At 36.9% G+C, this 6,604-nt stretch overlaps 2 long non-coding RNA genes across 2 annotated transcripts; one reads left to right on the top strand and one right to left on the bottom strand.

Moving 5' to 3' along the window:
* Positions 1 to 217: 217 nt before the first annotated feature.
* LOC125778235 (uncharacterized) lies at positions 218 to 735 on the top strand. The gene is made up of 3 exons (XR_007422585.1): positions 218 to 356; positions 422 to 512; positions 590 to 735. It is a non-coding gene; the product is annotated as an uncharacterized LOC125778235 (long non-coding RNA).
* Positions 736 to 4,106: 3,371 nt separating this feature from the next.
* LOC125778236 (uncharacterized) lies at positions 4,107 to 6,162 on the bottom strand. The gene is made up of 3 exons (XR_007422586.1): positions 6,073 to 6,162; positions 5,880 to 5,976; positions 4,107 to 4,310 (listed from the first exon to the last, which is right to left on the bottom strand). It is a non-coding gene; the product is annotated as an uncharacterized LOC125778236 (long non-coding RNA).
* Positions 6,163 to 6,604: the final 442 nt, after the last annotated feature.

Raw genomic sequence — 6,604 nt, forward strand, 5'->3', positions numbered from 1 at the left:
CTTTAATTATAGGTGAAATAGCCCATAATAGCCAAAACTAATAATAATATGCATGAAATAATGCAAAATAAATATAATTATTATAATTATTAACCGACGGCAAAAAGCGGACTAACACCAAGCGGATTATCGCGCTATCCACGCGTAAGTTAAGTGAAGTATGAAAATTGCCGAATATTTGGCAACTCAATTTAATGATTTGGACTATAAAAGCCAAGTGAGTCAAAGCCAACAACACATTAAGAGTAACACTCTACAAATCGGCGCGCAACAGTAAAAACATCCTTTGTATTACAAAAATGTCGAAGTCCTTTCTACTCTTTCTACTGCTAACGGTGCTTAGCAGTGGTTTGGTGGTAAGTGAGCTGGAAACCGTTGTACTGAATTTCCACTGTAAATAATTTAAACTCATAACTGGCAGCTCGCAAGACCGCAGGCAGGCCCAACTACCGCATCACCTTCAACCGGTTCAACGCTGAATGGCGGCGCTAACGCCCAGAACATACGCGGAGGTATCACATTCTCTAAATTATAAAAAACACTTTTTCCAGTTTTACAATTAATAAAAAACATTGCTACTACACCCAAGCTCCATGCCGTGGTCCGCCAGCTGTTGGGCAGTACAAATTCAACTAATTCAAGATGACGAACAAGGAAACGTAATTGGACGGGATTTGAGAAACAGCTGCTGGAAATATTGCTTAAAAACTGTAAACTATAGATAGCGATCTCAAAATTTCGTTCAATAAAAATTGCTTGGCATTTCATTAAATGGTTTTCTTAATTATATATTTCATTGAGTCGGTTAGGGCGTTGGTAAAATATCCGACTGAAAAGCCACTGTAATCCATAATAATCCACTAATTATTTTAAACTTGATTAAGGACTAGATTTTGACATCCTCAGGGACGATGGAGTGGGTCAAAGTCACAATTTGAATTCACAAATAAGAATTGTTTGGTCCGACGTTGAACAAAATGCTTTCCTCAGGCTTATATACTTAACAAACACAATTGTATTATTTTGCAAAAATTTAGATCTTAGGTAGATCTCAGGTAGGGCTTTCTATTATCTTCAGTAATGGTTTCTGTTTTTCCGACAGCAACTCTCATAATATTCTTAGAAAAAAAAATGTGTGGAAATTACTCTTCGGTCCGTTATTTGAAATATAATCATTTGGTTTCAACCATAATATTAATCCAACTTTCAAAAATATAGCAATTTTGGTTTTCCTTTTCTATAGATAGAGGCCGCATTTATTAAATATAGTTCTTTGTGCAACCAGACATGAGAACTGCTTTATTCAGATGCCAAGTTTCGGTATTTTACTTTTATCCCCGGAATTTTTAGATGAAACAATGGAAGTGGAAGTCCGGTAAAATTCTCAACTTTATAGCGTGGATACTGGAAGGGTAATGATCAAACAGATCCCCCATAAGTAAGCTTATTCAGAGCAAAGAGCCAATCAAGCCACTTGTGAATCACACATTGGTTTAAGAGATCTTGCGACAGCGGAAGAGTGATTGTATCCCAGCACTGAGAAATCGGAGCTCCGACCTGTTCACGTTCTGTTGATAGCATTGTTAAGGTAACTTTCTTGTCAGCTCGTCGACTTTTTAATATTCTCATTTGGCACCCATACTAGTCTCATCACGAAATGACTCGATGACGTTGATAGCAAGATAAGGCTTTCCTTAAGTAGGTTGAACACACAATCAGTTTACTCAAGATATTCACTACCAGTAGATTTAATAGTCCCCTCTCTGAGTAATTTTTAGGACTACCAAATATGTAAGTTGAACCTGTCATAAGTGGCGACTGAAATCTAGGTATAAAATATTCGATATACTACATATTTGAGGTGCATCAAATTGATATGACTAAAGTGGACTGGTACAGAGCTGAAGGTGCCATAAAAGACCTCATACAAACCAGTGATAAGCAACAAATTTATCCGTAGTTACTTCACGCCAATTCAAACTCAACATGTTTTTCTTACTTAAAAAATGCCCCAAAAGGGCAAAACTGCTGACATCATCTGACTTGGCTTACGTCAAAAATTGGAAGACAACCTTCATCAATATTAAAGTTGGTTTGGTTCCTGGAGGTCATTATAGCCTTACTTAGACAGCTAGAAAGACGCATCTGTCTGTTATGATGCCCAATACTTCTAGTAAGGACTGAAAAGGACCGTCGCATATTGACGAAACGCCTAGAGCGTGCCACAAATTTATTGAAACGACTAATATCAACTGCAGCTAATTCGCCGTGTTCGTAAAAAGTATGGCAACAGAGTTGCTTTAGCCCTGGCTGACGAAACCAGGACAGTTAAGGAGAAACATGTTTAGAAGATGTCTAAATGTGTCCACCTCATCTTTCTCATTGCCACTTCGACAAGTCGCCTTCTCAAAATCTTTAGCCTTTCCGCATGTGTGGCAATAGGTTGATATAAACACGCTGATGTGAGCCTTACTAAAACTTAACAGTTCAGTGGACCTTTTACATACCCCTCAGGTCTTCATAGCTTTTGATGTTGTTGTGCTGGTTATAAGATCTCGCGAAGCCTATAAATACTGCGTTCGATGGCACGAAGACAGGGAAATACTTTCGTTCTCTTCGTAATAAAATTTGTGTAAGGTGCCTTTCCTTGCAAGCTCATCGATTTTACAATCACTGACGATTCCGCTGTGGCCAAGCAAGGTAAGAGATTCGTAAAGATTGACATTAACCAGCCTGCGCTCCTTCCACGTGGAGAAAAGACAAAGAAATCAAAGCCTGGATGCAGTGAAACGCAGACGAGAAAGTTCCAGACATACCAGACTGCACTTCTGACTATAATGGGATGCGTTTTGGTGGGTCCGATCGAACATATACACAGTGAGGCCCTTATACTCCCAGCTAGGGAGCTTAATAAACGCCTCTCTAAGCATTTTCTGCTGGGGTGTTTTCGTAAAGTCGCCTTCTTGAAGCGGAGTAAGCTCGAGTTCCACGAGAGTCGAAAGTGACCCTTGCGTAGCTTCGTTTTAGATACTATAACTGTAGATACTGTACTCCTACTTATCCAGAATCGACCCCAACATACCAAACATATGTCCAGCATGCAATAAGTCCCCACATGACTCTAATTCCTTTTTTGCATGTCCAGCTAACCCTACACATCTGTCATACTTCTCCCTATGGTTCGACAACGTCGAAAGTGACCTAACCCTACCGTTGGATAATCTCGATGACAACTTATCTGAACCTTACCACCCTAACGGGGATTAGACAACCGTTACAAGAACAATTTTGGTAAAGATTCGAGAAATATTCTTGACACAGAAAATAGTAAAAACTCATTTCTTATGAGCTTGACAAGATTTGAATTAAATGCATTAAAGTAAGGAATATTAAGTCACTCAGAGCTCGATTTCTAACTTAAAAAGATTTCAAAAACTCATAATTTTTTCTGTTTTCTAAAGTAAGTTGCGATGTAGGGCACACGCTTAAGAAGATTTTTGTTCAAGCTTCAGCTACTGAGTTCGAAAAAAATTTCAGAGCACTTTTTTGAGATTTTTATTCCAAAAGTAGATTAAGTATATAACTTCAAAAAAGTCAATTTTATTCCAAGTTTTAAGTATTATTTTATAGATTTTTTTTTTTGCGGTTTCCTACAGTGTACCATTCTTTTCATGTCTTTTCTTCTGTAGTCCGTAGCTTGACCGCTGCAAACATAATTGTAGGCGAGTTTGGCAACCCAAAAAATTACAATAACAATTTACTGCACGGTACTCGCATATACCCACATTAAGTGGTCATATTTATGCATCGACAAAACCAAGCATTTTATGTTTATAATTAAGTTGGAATTTATTACTGCGGCAGATAAAATGCAGCAAAGACAATAATTTACCTTTATGGTTTTATTAAGCCAATAACAACAGCTGGCAAAAAAATTAAACAACAACACCAAATGAGCAGTGAGTGGACTGGGGTGGAAGTATATTATATACTCACATTGAAGGAAAAAGAAAAAGAAGATGATTTGATTTGCTGACACAAAATTAAAACTGTTTTTACCGAACAGCTTTTTGCTGGTAGAATTGAATTTTCTCTTAAATATACACAATTTTTGTAATTTTTTAATGCATTTTAATTTTAAATTGGTTAAAAAAACACAAGTTATTTATTTGCTATAAAATTGTTGATCTGTAGAGTTAAAACCAAAACTGATCCTTATAGGCTTGTCCGTTATCCATGGCTTTGTTCATATGTTGTTAGACGATTCAACTAGCCCGAGCTGGTGCTATTGGTTGGTGGGGGACCGCGTCCTGCAGAAAAATTGTAAAATGTTAAGATAATGGAGGCTGTGTTTATTAAGTGAACTTATGAAGAGTGCAGATGGAATGGCGAAATTTTGTGAAAAAAGTGCTTTGTGTATCAATTTGTACACGGAAATGAGGCCTTGGTTTGGGGTTTGAAGAGAGATGTGTTGCCAAATATATGTATACTTTAATTTTGGTGCCACCTGTAATTCTTTTAGATGAATACTTCGAAAAATAGTTAGAACAACTTGGGCTATATAACAAAACATTCACTAGGAAATTCTAAATAACTTCTCGCTAAGCATTCGGCTTTCAATTTTTTCAAAATATCTTAGAACAAACGTGACTAGCGTTGCTATTTTTCATATAAAATCCATTAATACATGAAATCTTTGAAAGACCAATCGACAGATGTCGCTGATACCAAAATATTGCTCTAAAGCTTTTAACTTTCAATTTGAAGCCTTCTTGTATTTTTTTATATAAATGCCGACTGATTAGATTTATTCACAAAATAGCATAAATTCTTGGATATATGTACTCGAATATGTCAACAATAAATAGTTTCCTGAGTCACAGAAGTTTAACAATGTCTAAAGAATCAAAACATTGAAACTTATAAATCAATTTAACGGGTGATTTTTTTGAGGTTAGGATTTTCATGCATTAGTATTTGACAGATCACGTGGGATTTCAGACATGGTGTCAAAGAGAAAGATGCTCAGTATGCTTTGACATTTCATCATGAATAGACTTACTAATGAGCAACGCTTGCAAATCATTGAATTTTATTACCAAAATCAGTGTTCGGTTCGAAATGTGTTTCGCGCGCGTGTTTTGTTCAGCGATGAGGCTCATTTCTGGTTGAATGGCTACGTAAATAAGCAAAATTGCCGCATTTGGGGTGAAGAGCAACCAGAAGCCGTTCAAGAACTGCCCATGCATCCCGAAAAATGCACTGTTTGGTGTGGTTTGTACGCTGGTGGAATCATTGGACCGTATTTTTTCAAAGATGCTGTTGGACGCAACGTTACGGTGAATGGCGATCGCTATCGTTCGATGCTAACAAACTTTTTGTTGCCAAAAATGGAAGAACTGAACTTGGTTGACATGTGGTTTCAACAAGATGGCGCTACATGCCACACAGCTCGCGATTCTATGGCCATTTTGAGGGAAAACTTCGGACAACAATTCATCTCAAGAAATGGACCCGTAAGTTGGCCACCAAGATCATGCGATTTAACGCCTTTAGACTATTTTTTGTGGGGCTACGTCAAGTCTAAAGTCTACAGAAATAAGCCAGCAACTATTCCAGCTTTGGAAGACAACATTTCCGAAGAAATTCGGGCTATTCCGGCCGAAATGCTCGAAAAAGTTGCCCAAAATTGGACTTTCCGAATGGACCACCTAAGACGCAGCCGCGGTCAACATTTAAATGAAATTATCTTCAAAAAGTAAATGTCATGAACCAATCTAACGTTTCAAATAAAGAACCGATGAGATTTTGCAAATTTTATGCGTTTTTTTTTTTTAAAAAAAAGTTATCAAGCTCTTAAAAAATCACCCTTTACTTACTGCCGTTTGGTGGCGGACCGCTGGGTGGCGGACCGCTAGGACGTGGTCCATTTGGTGGAGGACCGCTAGGTGGTGTACCACTTGGTTGTGGAAGTGCCTGGAATGGTAAACAAAAAAAATATATGTATATGAGAAGTTGTAGATATAAATTTTTCTCTGTTAATGTTTGATATATTTTAAATTATTGACACACCATTATGACGCCGAAGAATGCGCTTATTATTAAAAAAAACAGGAAATTCAATTTCATTTTGTTAGCACGATTTATGACAAACTGATGTAGAACGACAGTGATGAGCGGCTTTTATAATGGATTGTCAACATTTTTTGCACTACAATAGGGTGGTGCGAAAATTTTTAGAAATTTTTTTAACAACTTTTTTATGTAATCAGTGAGTCTGCCAAGTATATATGAGACTTTCTAAATGAAGCTAGTAGAGTATTGAAAATTGCAGTTTGAGTATCGATGGATATACGTATGAAATAAAAACTAACCTCAAATTGAATTCGAAATGAAGAGAATCGTGTAATTTGGAGCTCAAGTCTAAACTTTTTTTCTGCTCTTTTTTGACCCGGACACCAAATATACAATTTTTAAAAAATATGTGTTTCTAAAATTTTGAAACAATTATATTCCACCCTAGATGTAATTGAAACATATACAGGGTATGCAAACTTTTAGCTCATCAAGAGCAAGAGAGACGATGAGTGGAGTACACTTTTTA

Source organism: Bactrocera dorsalis, chromosome 4 (assembly GCF_023373825.1).
Source record: "Bactrocera dorsalis isolate Fly_Bdor chromosome 4, ASM2337382v1, whole genome shotgun sequence".
In the NCBI taxonomy this organism is placed as follows: Eukaryota; Metazoa; Arthropoda; class Insecta; order Diptera; family Tephritidae; genus Bactrocera; species Bactrocera dorsalis.